This window comes from Rhagoletis pomonella, unplaced genomic scaffold (genome assembly GCF_013731165.1).
Source record: "Rhagoletis pomonella isolate Grant_MI unplaced genomic scaffold, Rhpom_1.0 Rhpom_scaffold_00005, whole genome shotgun sequence".
NCBI lineage: Eukaryota > Metazoa > Arthropoda > Insecta > Diptera > Tephritidae > Rhagoletis > Rhagoletis pomonella.
The window spans coordinates 8,180,589-8,196,449 of record NW_023458559.1 but is presented as its reverse complement, the minus strand read 5'-3'; positions in this window follow the sequence as shown (position 1 = coordinate 8,196,449).

The following is a 15,861-nucleotide window of genomic DNA, read 5'->3' as shown; positions in this document are numbered from 1 at the left end:
AGTCAGAAAATGAAGAGATTGATGAACAGGAGAATGGCGAGGAAATAAATTTTATGATAGGGGCCGATCAAGCCTTCCTTACATAAATTATCACATACAAAATAATTGAATTCTAAGATTCCTAATTGATACTGGAGCTAACAAAAATTTCATTTCTGATAAAATTGCTTTAGGCTCCAGGAAGTTAGATAAACCATTTACTGTGCAATCTGCAGCCGGACAGGTACTGATAACTCACAAAGTAACTGGTCAATTTTTCAAAAATTTGGGCATCATGACTAAACTCTACTTTTTCGTATGGCCCAACCTTAAATCCTTCGACGGTATAATAGGGGACGACACCTTGAAACATTTGGGAGCTATAATTGATAGGAAGAATAATACGCTACGACTAAATGATACCGAAATTGAATTACAAGAAAAAACAGTTAGGCAAGTAAATACCCTAACCACTGCTACTAATGATATATAAAATATTAAGCGGAAATACGCAGAAATTTTTGGTCCTGTTTCGGACAGCGGCACTATTGCCACAAGTGTCCGCGCAGAAATTAAAACAACAACGGAGGAACCCGTTTACAAAAAATCATACCCCTACGCAGCAAATCTTAGGGAAGAAGTAGATAAACAGATACAAGAGTTGCTAAGAGACGGCATAATTAGGCCTTCAAAAAGTCCTTACAACTCTCCCTTATGGGTAGTGCCGAAGAAGCCAGGCCCATCTGGGGAAAAAAGGTACAGGATAGTTATAGATTTTAAACGCTTAAATGCGGTAACTATTCCTGACACATATCCCACACCGGATATAAGTAACACATTAGCAAGTTTAGGCAAATCCAAGTACTTCACCACACTCGATTTAACATCTGGATTTCACCAGATCAAAATGAAGGGAAAGGATATAAAGAAAACAGCGTTTTCAACGGCCAATGGTAAATATGAGTTTACCAGGTTACCGTTCGGACTTAGAAACGCGCCATCCATTTTCCAAAGGATGATTAATGATGTTCTGAAACCCTTAATTGGTAAAAGTTGTTACGTCTACATTGATGATATTATCATCGTAGGCAAAGATAAGGAAGAACATTTAAAGAATTTATAACTTGTGTTTGAATTACTTCAAAAATCAGGACTAAAAGTCAACTGCGAAAAATCGAAATTCCTCAGCACACATGTAGAATTTTTGGGGCACGTTGTCACACAGGATGGAATCCTACCCGACCCTGAAAAAATTTCCTCTATAAAAAGGATATTGCCACCCAAAAACTTGAAGGAACTAAAAAGCTTCCTAGGACTAGCTTCCTATTACAGAAGATTTATAAGGGATTTTGCGAAAGTTTGCTAAGCCTCTCACAAACCTAACAAGAGGTATTCACGCCCAAACAAAAGCAAATCAATCTAAAAGGGTTAGCATTTCACCAAACAAAGAAGCCATGAAATCTTTTAATGACTTAAAAGAGTTACTTATGTCTTCGGAGATCCTTACGTTTCCGGACTTCTCCAAAGCCTTCATCCTGACAACAGATGCTTCCAATGTAGCTATTGGAGCTGTCCTCTCTCAGGGCGAAATTGGCAAAGATAAGCCAATTACTTACGTCTCCAGATCGCTTAACAAAACCGAGGAAAATTATTCAACTATTGATAAGGAGATGCTCGCTATTATATGGGCACTCGACAAGCTTAGGACCTACCTTTACGATGCAAAGGAAATAAAAATATTAACCGATCACCAACCCCTCACCTTCGCTTTAAGCAACAGCAATAACAATGCTAAACTAAAACGATGGAAGGCAAGGATAGAAGAATAAAACTATAAGTTAATATACAAACCTGGAAAAACTAACACGGTAGCCGATGCTCTATCGCGATTACCAACTGAAGTTAACGTTTTAACGTCAACAGATGACAATTCCCAGCATAGCGCAGAAGAGGACAACACAGATTTGATTCCTCATTGCGAAGCTCCTATTAATGTATTTAAGTCTCAGATAATCATTTCCGAAGGACAAGAACGAGAACATCATGAAGAACCACACCCCAATTATCAAAGGCACTACGTGTCAAAAAGAAGGCTTAGCAAGGAGAATATAAAAACCATACAAAAAAATTACCTAAACCCAAATTTAGTTAATGGAATTAAAATACCCTTGTTGCAGGAAATCTTTAAAGAATTCTTTTCGAGATTTAGAATTAGAATCACCCAGAGGGTAGTGAGCGATGTTGCTACCGATGAAGAGAAGTTCCTTATCATTAAAAAAGAACACAAAAGAGCTCATCGGAACGGGAGAGAAAATAAAGAACAAATATTGGAAAAATTGTATTTTCCTCAAATGGCCAAATTAATCAAAGATTACACAAAATCATGCGAAATTTGCCATTGTAACAAGTACGAACGTCGACCTCCCAAACCCGAAATCCAAGCCACACCTGTTCCATCGTATCCCACTGAGATTCTCCATATAGATATTATCGAAATTGCAGGGGAAAAATATATAACCTGCCTGGATAAATTCTCAAAATTCGTAAAATTTTTCCGAATAAAAAATAAATCTGTTCTACATATCCGAGACAAGTTGATAAAGCTTCTTCATTTCTACTCTGTCCCGAAAACGCTGGTAATGGACAATGAGGGCAGTTTTATTAGCCCAATCACATTGAACTACTTGGAGGCCTTAGGAATAGAAATCTATTTGACCCCTCCTCAGAAAAGCGAAGTAAATGGTGCGGTGGAACGCGCTCACTCTACAATAATCGAAATAGTTCGATGTCTTCAAGCCGAATATCCCGACTTTTCTGTTAATGAGATCATTAACATTGCTGTTGATAGATATAATAATACGATCCACTCAGCAACAAATAAGAAACCATCCGACATCTTCCTTGGCAGGACGAACAGAATAAATTATCAAGAACTGAAGGACTTCAAGGATATTGTTAGTAACGACGTCAGACACGAACTCGCCAGGAACCAGAAAAAGATGCTGAATTGGCACAACAAAAAAAGACAAACAAATGAAAAAGAAAAATAAACCTACTTATAAGAAAGAAACCGTAGGGAAAGACAATAATGTAACAATCACCACTAGTAATAACAGAAAAATTCACAAATCGCATCTAAAAAATTGACAAATTTTCCGTTTATTAGGTTGATACCATGGGGTATAGAAGCAACAGTGGACATATCCGAATACAAAAGCCCATTGGTGACTATAAAAGAGGGCATAGGAAAAATATCAAACGGTTACTACAAAATCATACACGCCATCGACTTGGACGATTATGAACGAATTCTCAATGACATCAAACCCATTATACGCTATCAAACTAGCAGAACAAGCCCTCTAGCTTGTCTCACAAATCGATAACCTTTTAGATCAGTTACGGGCTAGAAACGTTAAAACAGAACAAACGATCAATTAATTGGATTGGCTCAGCCTGGAAATGGCTCGCGGGTAATCCAGACTGGGACAAAATCGTGACTACATCGAATGACCTCACAGGAAATAGTAACAAGCAGTACACGATCAATAACTACTTAATTAAAACGACTAATAAAATACTGGATAATTACAATAGAATACTCGACGAAATCGACGCAAACGATACAGTTAGATTCGAACAATCTTTATATAATAAGCTAGGATTAGTAAAATATGAGATCTCGCAAATAGTTTTAGCTACTCAACTTGCGAAAAAAGGTATATTTCATTCTCATTTATTAAACAAAGCAGATATAGCCAATATAATTTCCCAAACCGAAACTCTACCTTTCAAAAATGAATTAGAAGCTCTCAGATACGCAGAACCGTCAATGATAGTCAAAGGCTGCATTTCTTTATTCATTCTGAACGTTTGGAATAAACTTTTTTGTTTACTTATTCTTTAGAACGTTCCTGATGATATGTTAACGTATATTTCAAACACATTCTGTTTATTCCGGCTGTGAAATGGGATTATCCGGAATGTATAAAGAAACGCAGCCAAAGATTCGCTTCTCCTATACGTCATATCTTTGCCACAAACCGAAGATATTTTATATAACAAAATTCTTATCCGATCAACAGTAAAAAATAACAAACAAATTTATCTTCAATTTAGTAAATTTTCATTGCGCAAGAAGGAAAATACGGCATTCGCGAAAAATGCATGATTATTGACGATATAACAATATGCAAAAGAAATCAATTAGAACCTTTGGATGAAAACCATTGTATTCCACAAATCCTCGCGGGAGGGAAAGCGACTTGCGACTATCAAGTTCGAAATGATCCTGTAATAGAATTAGTTGCAGATGGAACGGTTTTCATTTCCTACTTTATAGGAAATTTAACATACAATAATTTGACACAGATCTTGAACGGGACCTTTATCATAAATTTTTATAACGAAACTATTACTATAGGCGATATGAATTACACAAATTGGCAAACCCCCTCTCACCAAATCTTACCTCCTATACTCTCAAGCAACTTAACTGAAAAAGAGATAAAAATAGATTTGGAATACCTCCACCAACTCCATCTGACGAATGTAAAAAAATTAGATTACATCTCATCCAAGTTTATTATGTCAATAAGCTACAGTTTTTTAGCAATATTTCTAGGACTAGCATTATTTATAATACTGTACTTCCACACAAGATCAGCTTACCACAGGAAATTCCAATTCACTCCTCCAATAATAGATTTCCAACCAATTGCGATAGGTAAAGGTTAAATTATATCATCTTCATTTATTTTATCAGCGAGACGCTGATACTTAAAAAGGGGGGAGTTAACACAGTCAATATTCTCTGTTCACAAAAAAGCAGAAACAGCGAATTCACATTTTGTGCGAACGGAAGTGATCGCGACAAAATGTGAAGAACTCTTTTATTAATTTACTTACCTGTTCCATTTGCAAATTGAGGACTAGCCAACATTAAATTACAACAATATTTAGCGGAAGCGATCGCGACGGAATATAAGCCGCCGCGACTTGCAATAACAAAATAAGTAAGAAATAACCCAATTATGATGAATTTAGCAAGTAAGCGATATTGTATAAAATTTCCATAAACAAAATACCGATTTAGCAAGTAAACAATTATATTGTAAATGAAAATCATTATATTAGCAAGTAAGCAATTTTTTATTATAAAAAGAATATTCAATGAAATAAAACAGGTTCAGTTTGTAAACGGTAATCATAAATTTAAAATGAACAATCCTGTTGCGATTTACTAATGAAAGAAGTATGTAAATATTCGTTTATTCAATTAATTTAATTAATTCCAAACATTTGAAAGGTACTCGGCAGAAAAAGCTGTATTCGTAATCGGAACGCACTTGACACCACTGTCGATATAGGAAATCCGACAGTGACTTCCACAATGAAATTGAAGCGTATGTTGAAGAAAGTCAGAATAAGAAGAAATATACGTATAGGTTCTGTTTTGGTTTCCACCTGAAATAATTTTAAAAATTTATTATGCTCGAAATGCAACCGTGGACGCCAGCTGGCAGTGAAGCTTGCTAATGTTTGCTAATTCCTGTTCGCGCAAAACTTAGTAAGTTTCTCTCATTGGGAGAGTAAGGTACCTTGTTCTCTGAATTTTGTTACTGGATAATTCTTACTGGCAGTTGCATAGCGAACACTCCTTATATTTACTTACATTTGTTTACTCCATCGAAGCGACGTTGAGCCCAGCGACGACGACGTAGCAGAAATGTGTGCGGTCGATCATGTTCTATTCTAGCAGCTAGCGAGCATGTTCGCCAGGTCTGAGGGAAAATTATCTTCTGAGCAGAAATTATTGGAAAATGTTGTATGCTCCGGACTGTCAAACAGGAAAATTTTGTTCGATTCGTTTGATTATTTACGACTAAACGCTACTGTTTTCGATCGCTAGTTTTATGTGCACATATACAGTATATTTTGCTTTGCTGCCTCTATGCTTAAGTGCACATTTAAGATACCTACCCCAAAATGCGCATCAAAAGCATTATTTTTAACATTTATAAGGAAACTGCTCCGATAGATGCATTCAACATACCTGCACATTGGCGATACCTGCATTAAAAATTGTGCGACTAGTATCAATTATCAATGAAAGTATTAAGTTTACCTGCACTGGCCCTACAATTACCTAATTTTACAACCTTTTATTTATTTTTCTCATCTCGCAGAACAACGAAAATGGCTATCAATTTATGTACACTGAGGGAAAAAATTTTAGAATTAAAAAAAAACGTGCTAAATTTAAAAAAATACGCATATGAAAGAGCACCAACCCAACTCGTTTTAAATTTGAGAATGTACGTTATAAAATATGTCGTTGCGAAGTGCACAGAAGCTGTTTCGTTATACGAAATTAAAATTAAGAAGAAAAAAATTTAATTTTATGTTCCGTCTGATGGTAATTGAACCCGGACGCTCTTGGTAGCAACCAATTGTATCAAGCGTCTTTGCACACTCAGCTACAGCCATACATGTAAATGTGTTTTCAAATGTTGAGTTAGAATCAACATCACAGCGGGCGATTAGTGCATGATGTCGTACCATGTATGTACATATGTATGTATGTACATATGTATGTATGTATGTGTTGTCACCGCTTTGCATGCTTTGTATACATATGCTTTCTTAATTACATATGAAAAAGAATCCGTGCAGTGAAAATTCTTCATTTTAATACGGGCGTATTTGATTTGAATATTTCCATTATACGTAGTGTATGTATAATGAAAAAATCCATTTTGTTAAGACTTTTCACTTGATTTAAAAACGAACATTTTTAAACGGTAATCAAATACAATTTTTTTTATTCTTACAACGCGTTTTTTTTCTCAGTGTAGTTATATAGATAATTAGATAACATTCGGTAAAAATTTCGCTTGCAGTAATTTCTACATGGTAAGTGCTCCGCCAATATTTGGTTTCATAGGTATTCGGATACCTTCCTCATTGAAGTAGTAAAGAAAATTCGCTTAAGTGCCTTTTTCGGTTACGTGCACAAGCTTTTCGTGCAAAGAAGGATGTGCAGCTAAGCAAAATATTTTGTATATGTATGTATGTACGCGCGTTCACCTCTGATCCGGTGAGCATGCTAATGAATTTTTAAGTAAAGTAACAAGCTACCAGTTAAAATAATAAGAACAAAAAAAAAAAAGTACCTGATGGTTGCATATGTACTATGGTTGTAAAGGAAAAATTAAGAGCAAACGAACATTATCATTGCAACTCCTTGGAAACTAGAGCTGCAAAACTATCGATAGTATCGATAGTTTTATTTTTTGAAAAACATCGACTGTTTTCAGGCGATAGTCGATAGTTTCGATAGTGTCGGTGCATTGATCTTTGTCGATTTGTGATATTTTCTTAAATAAGTGACTCTGTGAATTGAACTAAGGAAAATATTCTGCTTTATCATGAATATTTGGTGAAAAATTTCACCTGAAAATTCAGCAATTTTTTTTGCGATTTTATATGTGCGAGTGTTAATTATTTCACAGGTGAATACGTTATACGATAGTGTGAACATGATTCGAAGTGAACTACTTCGCTTGGTGAATATTCAACATACGATAGCTTAACTGCAAAAGCGAAAAAATCACACGAAATGAAAATTCATGATAAGGCTGATTTAGAACTTCACGCTTAAGATGTAATATTTATAATTACATATGTGCAATATTTATATTTACATATGTACATATACATATATATATATATACATATATATATAGACATTTTGTTCGGAGTTGAAGTTTCCCTACATATACAACACGATAGTATACGATACTATCGAAAATATCGATAGTATTTTTCAAACTATCGAAACTATCGAATGGCGTCACTATCGATAGTTTTGCAGCTCTATTGGAAACTAAATCTTACGATAATTACCACATTCTTATAACAGTGATGTGTAGGTGCATTGTGGAAAACTTATCCTGAGATTTATTATCTACATACTAATATTCAACTCTACCATATCCCTAACATAACCTTATATTGCGACTATTTCATTTATGAATTTTATACTAGTTGCGAGTCAGTGTTTTTTGTTTTTTTTTTGTTCTTTAGAGTTTAAGCATTTGAATCATTTGCATGCATCCATTTTGCAGGATTTTTACAGCTGAGATTAAATAGTGCTATAATAATAATAATAATAGATTGGCGCTTACACATATGTTAGTGTTTAGCCGAGCTTCTCCTCCGACTTGTGACGTGCGCCTTGATTTGTCACACAAAGCTGAGGGACCTACAGTTTTACGTCTTTTATCTATCTTTATATTTCCGCGAACCTCTGATAGATAATTTTTCTGAAACCTGAGGCAAATACATGAGACGAATGAAATAAACTTTTAGATGGATTTTTAGCGATTGTATGGTTAACCATGAAAATTCTGAGCTTGACGGCGCGGTAGCATTGCATTTAGCGTCTACAAGATTACATTAACATGGTCATGAAATCTATGGAGCAAATCAGTGAGTTTTGCTGTGGAACGGAACTGTACTTGAGGCCTCTGGGGCAGCCGTGGCTGCTCCTCTTGGCGGATAAGGCCCGAGTGGTATTTTTCGTTGTTTTACTCTTCATGCAACGCAATTTTGGTGAGGTTTGGTCAATATTTCCAAGCTGTAGCCTTGAACGAGCCGACTTTTCAGCTATCCACGCTGATTTCGAAACTCTATGGAAACGAAGTTTCGTAAGTCACTAAACCCCAAATTTTCTTTGCAAAGCAAATTATTAGACATAACTTTTCCAATAAGAACGCTGTCTAGAAACGTTGCTGGCTGATGCAGCTAAATTTATTCAACTATATTTTCCACTGATCCAATGGTCTTACATTAGGATCTTAGTACACTTTATGTACGCACTTTTTTCCAGACACCTGTGGCTTCACTCGATTGTTACGAAGAACTAAATTTTCATTGCCAAGCCAGAGTAGAGCTAAGCTTTACAAATGTTGACCTTGAAAAATAGCTAATCGTCCGACAACGGTATCCTGTGCAATTTGTTGGCTTGCATTGTTTAGCGAGCGTCAAAAGAAAAAAAACAAGAGAACGTACAAATTTTATGCAAACGCGACTACCTAGGCTCGCTAGCGATATGTACATATGTACATAGATCACAAGAAACCGTTTGCGCAGCTACGTCAGCACTCGCGTGATTATGCACACCAGGTATGTTGCGAATATATGTATTCGACATTCGCATTCGCATCAAATGATCAAGCATGACATTCGAAACATCCATAATGCACACACAAATGCTTGGTATGATGCGACGGGGGTGGCGTGTGAAGCTGTAGTTAATTTTCAGTAGTTAATCTTCAGTTTTCTCTAGCTCATCGCTGGCGCAATTTAATATTTCGGGTCTCGAATGACCCAGTGGGAAAAATGACATATGAGCACTACAAATTCCCTCCAACAAGACAGGTGCTACACAATGCAGCGCGGTAGTTAGCAGCTGTAATATTGCAAAGGTTAGATGTATTTTGAATTCGATATGAAAATGTATCTATTGGTTTACCAAATTTCTTTAGCATTTCTCTACATCTTCAAGTACGTAATATGAATTTCCTAGTCTTTTCACTGCTTTTGCTTTGACGCCTTTCGGTGCTAATTTCACGTTAAAATGATTAAGTCGATTACTTTGCGGAAAATTTCTATGTACTACCTCCTGATCAATTTGAAATTCTCGAGTACGTGAACGTAGATTGTATGTGCGTGCGTTTTTGTTATGCGCCGATTTAAATTTTGCGTTAATAGATTCGCGTATGACAGCAAACTGGCCTTCTCTATTTAGTTTAGCGCTGCCTTCCGAACTTAAAACAAGATTTTTTAATATTTTGTAGTCACTACCGTAGGTTATCATATTCTGACCAAATACTATAAAGTACGGGGATTTTCCTACTGAAAGGTGTAAGCTGTTTCTTAAGGAACTATTGATACTGCTAATGTAACTCAAGTTCTTTGATCTTTTCGGATAAATGATCTTAAGGCTTCGTTAATTGGTCGATTAACCCGTTCGGAGGCGTTGGCTTGTGGGAAGTAAACTGCGGTGCGTACATGACTAACGCCGTATTTGGCTAAAAACCTACCGAACTCTTTACATACAAATTGGCTGCCGTTGTCGGATACGATTGTTTCAGGCACGCCGAAGCAATCAAATATGTTGGTCTTAAGAAAATCAATCATTAAATTTTACGTAAATTTCCTAAGCGGCTTCAAAAATGTAAATTTCGAAAAATGGTCTAAAATGATGAAAACGCCAATGTTACCCCTTTTCGATCTTGGAAACGGTCCAATTAAATCAACATATAGGCGCTGAAATGGTCGACCAGATGGGCGGACGAAGGACATAATTGGGCTTTTTGATGTCTTACATAAATCACACGAAAGGACATAGTTACGAATATCTGTCACCATACCTGGCCAATGTAAATGCCTGCGTATGCGTTCAAGAGTTTTGGCAACACCACCATGTGCTGATGCAGGCGTGTTATGAGCCGCATAAATTACGCTTTGACGTAATTCAATAGGGATAAGCAATTTCCAAACTTCCGAATCTGTGGCATCCTCAATTTCAAATGAGGTACGATGATAAATGAACTGGTCTATTATTTTGTTATCCGGCATTCCGGACTTTGCAAATTTTTCGCTCAACTCGGATTCTAAATCCACTTCAGGTAACACTTCTAATTCCAACTATGCAATATCGGCATCCTCGCCCTCATAAACTCGAGATAATGCATCGGCAACTTTGGTATCGCTGCCCTTTCTATGTTCTATTTTAAAAGTGAAACCTTGCAATTTCAAAGCTCAACGCGCCAGCCTGCCACTCAAATCTTTTTGGCGCATTAGCCATTTTAGGCTCGCGTGGTCCGTAACAACTTTAAACTCATGCCCTTCGATATAAGGCCAAAATTTCTTAATTGCCTTTCATCGCCATTGTCATCAGCTTGAGCGAAGGGACCACCGACACCGCACTGACTTGCATCACACTTAGGGTTGCCAGACGTACTGCTTTTGGGAGTAAACGTACTCCTTTTTATTGCAATGTACTCCCTTGTACTCCCAAATAAAAATATCTGGAAATGTCCTCCTTTGTTAGTTTTGTACTTCTTTTGTACTCCTTTTTCCAGCTATAAATATTTTATCATATACAGGTTGTAAAATAATAATTGTTGCACAGTTTTTTTTTAAATAAAAGGGACCTTTATAGATTTTGCGAGAAAAGTAGTTTATTGTTAATTATCCACAGGTTTTACATAAACTTTATGAACTCGTTTTTAAATTTTTACTTTTATTTGGGTTTACCGGCGGTAAACACTTTGAGAGAAAACCGCAAGTAAAAAAAGTAGTTTATCGTTAACTTTCCACAGATTTTACTTAAATTTTATTAATTAGTTTTTAAATTTTAACCTTCATTTGGGTTTACCAGCAGGTTTGGGAAAAAAGCCCAAGCGGCACGCAAGTCTTCCTCGGTTACTTTATTACATATCTTCTGTAACCATAGGGCCTAGGCATAGGCTAATGTCCCCCATTTGGGTCCTTTATACTCCGTCTTTTGTCCAACATAAATGCTCTTACTCATAAATCGAAAGGACTCGGAACTGGTGACTAGGAGGGTATTCATTCGACCAACCCTATACAGTTTTTTTTTCTGGGTGGCAAATGCAAATAAGGATAACATTTTTAAAACTTGTTAATAAAATTAAAGTAAAATATTTACAAAGTTAACAAAAAAATACCTTTTTTCGCAAAATCTATAAAGGGCCCTTTTATTTTTCAAAAAACCTGTGCGACAGTTATTATTTTACGCCCTGTACTTTGCCATTCATATTGTGGCAAACACTACTTAGTAAGCAAAGTTAAGTATGATAGTGAAAAGGTGTAAACATGGTCGAAGCCAGGTAGGGCAGAGCGCTCGGGTATAAAAATCAGAAAAATATTAAATTAATTATAAGGCTTAAATTTAAAAAAAATGGCCATACATTCAGGAAGAGTCTGTAATTATTTTGTAGAATTTAGTTCGGGAAACCTTCCTATAAGGGCGGTCATTGAATAGGCGCTGAGCGAAGGGGGAGTGGGCGTGGCACCTCCAACCCCTTTTTTGGAGAGGGCATGAATCGTCATTGACAAAAATGCAACCCCCGACAACCAGGCGCCCTATTGGTCCCTAGGTATCCCTTAGAAAATCGCCAAAAATCACAATTTTCACTTGCGTCCACAGTATTCTTGCGTAGAATTCCTTCCTGCGTAGGCGCCCTTCGGGCGCTCTTAGGGATTATAACCCTTACTATGTAGAATTCTCCATTCTGTGTTGCCGAAGAAGAGAGGAGGAATCCCTCTTCCTTTGTCAAAAGTGTATAACATTTCTTGTGGATATAACTTCGGCTTGGGTATCCACAGTATTTTTGTACTTGAATCCTTTCGGCATAGACGGCCTACGGCCGCGCTTGGGGATTATAACCCTTACTAAGTAGAAATCTCCTTTCTGTGTTGCCGGAGAAGAGGGGCAGGCACCTCTTCTGTTATCAAGGATTTATAAAATGTCCTGTGCATTTTTCTAAGGGGTCCCTAGGGAACCATAGGGGGCCTAGGTGGTCGGGAGTAATATTTTTATCAATGGCGGTGCATGCCCTCTCGAAAAAGGTCGTTGGAGGTGTCATGCCCACTCCTAAATCTGAAAAGTGCTCTAGCAACGTTACAAAATTTCAATTTACTGTGCATTCATCTTAAGGGCGCACATATTTTCATATGTACGGATATACATATCGTCGATGTTTTTGCAAAACCGCCCATCGACCAATTGCAAAACCGCCTATGTATCTTACGGCACTCAAATTTTACAGGAGAGCGAAAAAACTGTTTTTCTTCGAAGGCATTGCCTTGATAGGCGGTATTTTCTCTAGATATTATTTTATAAATCTGTTGTTTTAATCAACATCGACGATATGTATGTACATATGTAGTTAACTTACATACATATGTTTCCACAAAATGCTATATATTCTTGCAATAGATATAAATACTACTTCGTTTGAAAACAGGTATGTTTTTTTTATATAGGTGTATATAAATTTCCAAATAATTTGCAAAAGTCTGCACATAAAGAACAAACATAAACCAAAATGTATGCTATGCACTTATATTAAACGTTTTCACAGTTTCTTATGTTTATCTTCATCTTAAGCAGGGATCACACGATTTGTATAGATTTGTAAATTTTGGCAGAGTGGTGTTGTTCGGAAATTCTTTCATTGAGCTGAACTCAAATTTCTAAACAACACCACTCTGTGTCTGCCAAAATGTACAAATCCGTACAAATGTACAAATCGTGTGATCTTCGCTTAACAGCCGCTTAACAGCGGTTTCAGTACTGCTAGTGATAGCAGAGCGTAATTTGCCTAAGTAGTATAGCTTTAGGCACTGCTATGATAGATTCTATTGTGAATTCTTTGGTAAGGTAATATACCGGAAATTAGTTTGAATGAATCAGCTGCTAACCTTGTGATATTTCTATACGAATATCTGTAGAGCACCTACCGGGTATATGGTTTGTACTTGATCTGAATGCTTAAATTTAATAACACACCGAAGTGTTTCTAATCATGCTCCTAATTCGTGATACATTGGGCGCGTTCATATTGTCTAACCGTAGAATGTTTGTCCTAGAAACGCACAGTTCAACAGTTGCCAACTTTCCGCTATTTCTTCCATCGTACAATTTTTTCGCTACCTGAACTCAACCCTTTTTTGCTCAGCCTAAACAGATGATCGAAAAGATTTCGACGCTTATATTAAATGTACTACGCTCATAAATGGAGATTCAGCCCTTAATAAAAATCTTATGTCCTGGTTATATAAAATAAAACTAAAAAGTTCAAAACAAAATAATGTAAAAAAAATTATTTTTTAAAAACAAGCTTTTATTTAACATGTACAATCAAAGGAATAAAGTAAAGTAGCGTACTAAAAGATTTTTAGCAAGAAAATTTTGTCAAAACTGCACTAAAATTAATAAAATAAAATAAGTTAAGGTCTCGTCAAAGTTACTAAAAGCTATTTAGTGAAAGTAGTTACTCAATCCCTAATGAAAATTACTAACAATTTCTACTTATTTACTTCGTTTTTAAAAAAGCTTGTAGGCGAATTCAGCGTACATGCATAATTGGTTAGGTATGTATGTATATATTTTTATACCCGAGCGCACTTGTGCACAAGGGTATTATAACTTTGTTCAGATAACGGTTTGTAACAGGCAAAACGAATCGAGATAGACAAATGTATACATAAATAATCCGAATGAAAAGAGAAATCGATTAAGCGGTGACTGTCTGCACTGAACCAAAAATCCATCTCTGGATCAAAGAAAAACTTTCCTTACTTTAAGGTCGAAAATTCTTCCGAATGAGTAAACAATTCTCCAGAATGCGTAATTATACCCGAGCGCACTTGTGCACAAGGGTATTATAACTTTGTTCACATAACGGTTGTTTGTAACAGGCAAAACGAATCGAGATAGATATAGACAAATGTATACATAAATGATCAGGATGAAAAGAGAAATCGATTAAGCGGTGACTGTCTGTCCGTCCGTCCGTCCGTCCGTCCGTCTGTCTTAGAAATACAAAAACTGCGATATTTTAGTAACTACTGAAGGTAATTCACTCAAAATTGATATTTATAATAAATTCTAGACGAAAAATAAGAATATTAACATTTTTTTGAAAATGGGCGTAGCCACGCCCACTTATGGTTACATGTGTATATCTGGGTAACCGCTGCATCAATTTATTCCAAACTTTGCACAGTTGTTGGCCTTGATACAGCATACTAAATGGCCGAAAATTTAAATAATTGGACAATAACCACGCCCACTTCCCATATAACGGTAATTTTCAGAAATACGAATACTGCGATATTTTAGTAACTACTGAAGATTATTCACTCAAAATTGATATTTACAATAAGTTTTAGACGAAAAATAAGAATATTATAAATTTTTGGAAAATGGGAGTAGCCACGCCCAGTTATGTTTACATGTGTATATCTTGGTAACCGCTGCACCAATTTCTTCCAAACTTGGCACAGTTGTTAACCTTGGTATAACATACGAAATGGCCGAAAATTTTTAAAATAGGACAATAATCCCAATATAACGGTAATTTAGAGAAATACGAAATCTTCGATAAATCAGTAATTATTGAAGCTAATTTATTCAAAATTGATGCTTGCAACAATTCGTTACCAAGAAATACGTTTAGGATACAATTTTGAAAAATGGGCGTGGCACCGCCCACTTATGATCACATATATGTATCTCGGTAACCGTTCTACCAATTTGTACCAAACTCGGTGTGGTTATTGTACTTGTCACATAGAAGCAAAACATTGAAACTAATTGAAATCGAACTAAAATTACGGCCGCTTTTCATATAACAGTAAATTTCAGATATGCTTGAAACTTCAATATTTCGAAATTTAAGGACGCTAATTTACTCAAAATGGATACACCTCGGTTTACCATGTAGCGGTAGCTTTCGGAAAGGTGAAAAACATATACTTAATACTTGCGCCGGGTATTTAATGTTCGGCTCCGCCCGAACTTAGACTTTTTTACTTGTTTTTCTTTGGAATGTGTAAAAACGTACACGAAAATATGGAACCGTGTATGTAATCTATCATTTTGAAGAAATGTTGGACATGAAAAGAAGATAAAACTTCTTTAGTGCTGTTTCGTTCCCATTTTTCTTCATTTTGATTGCTGTTTTTCTTCAATTGAGAGAAGTTTTTTTTTGGGTGTGTCCGTCCGTCCGTCTCACAGTGTATTATTTCCACATTCTAGAAAATATTAATTACATTATT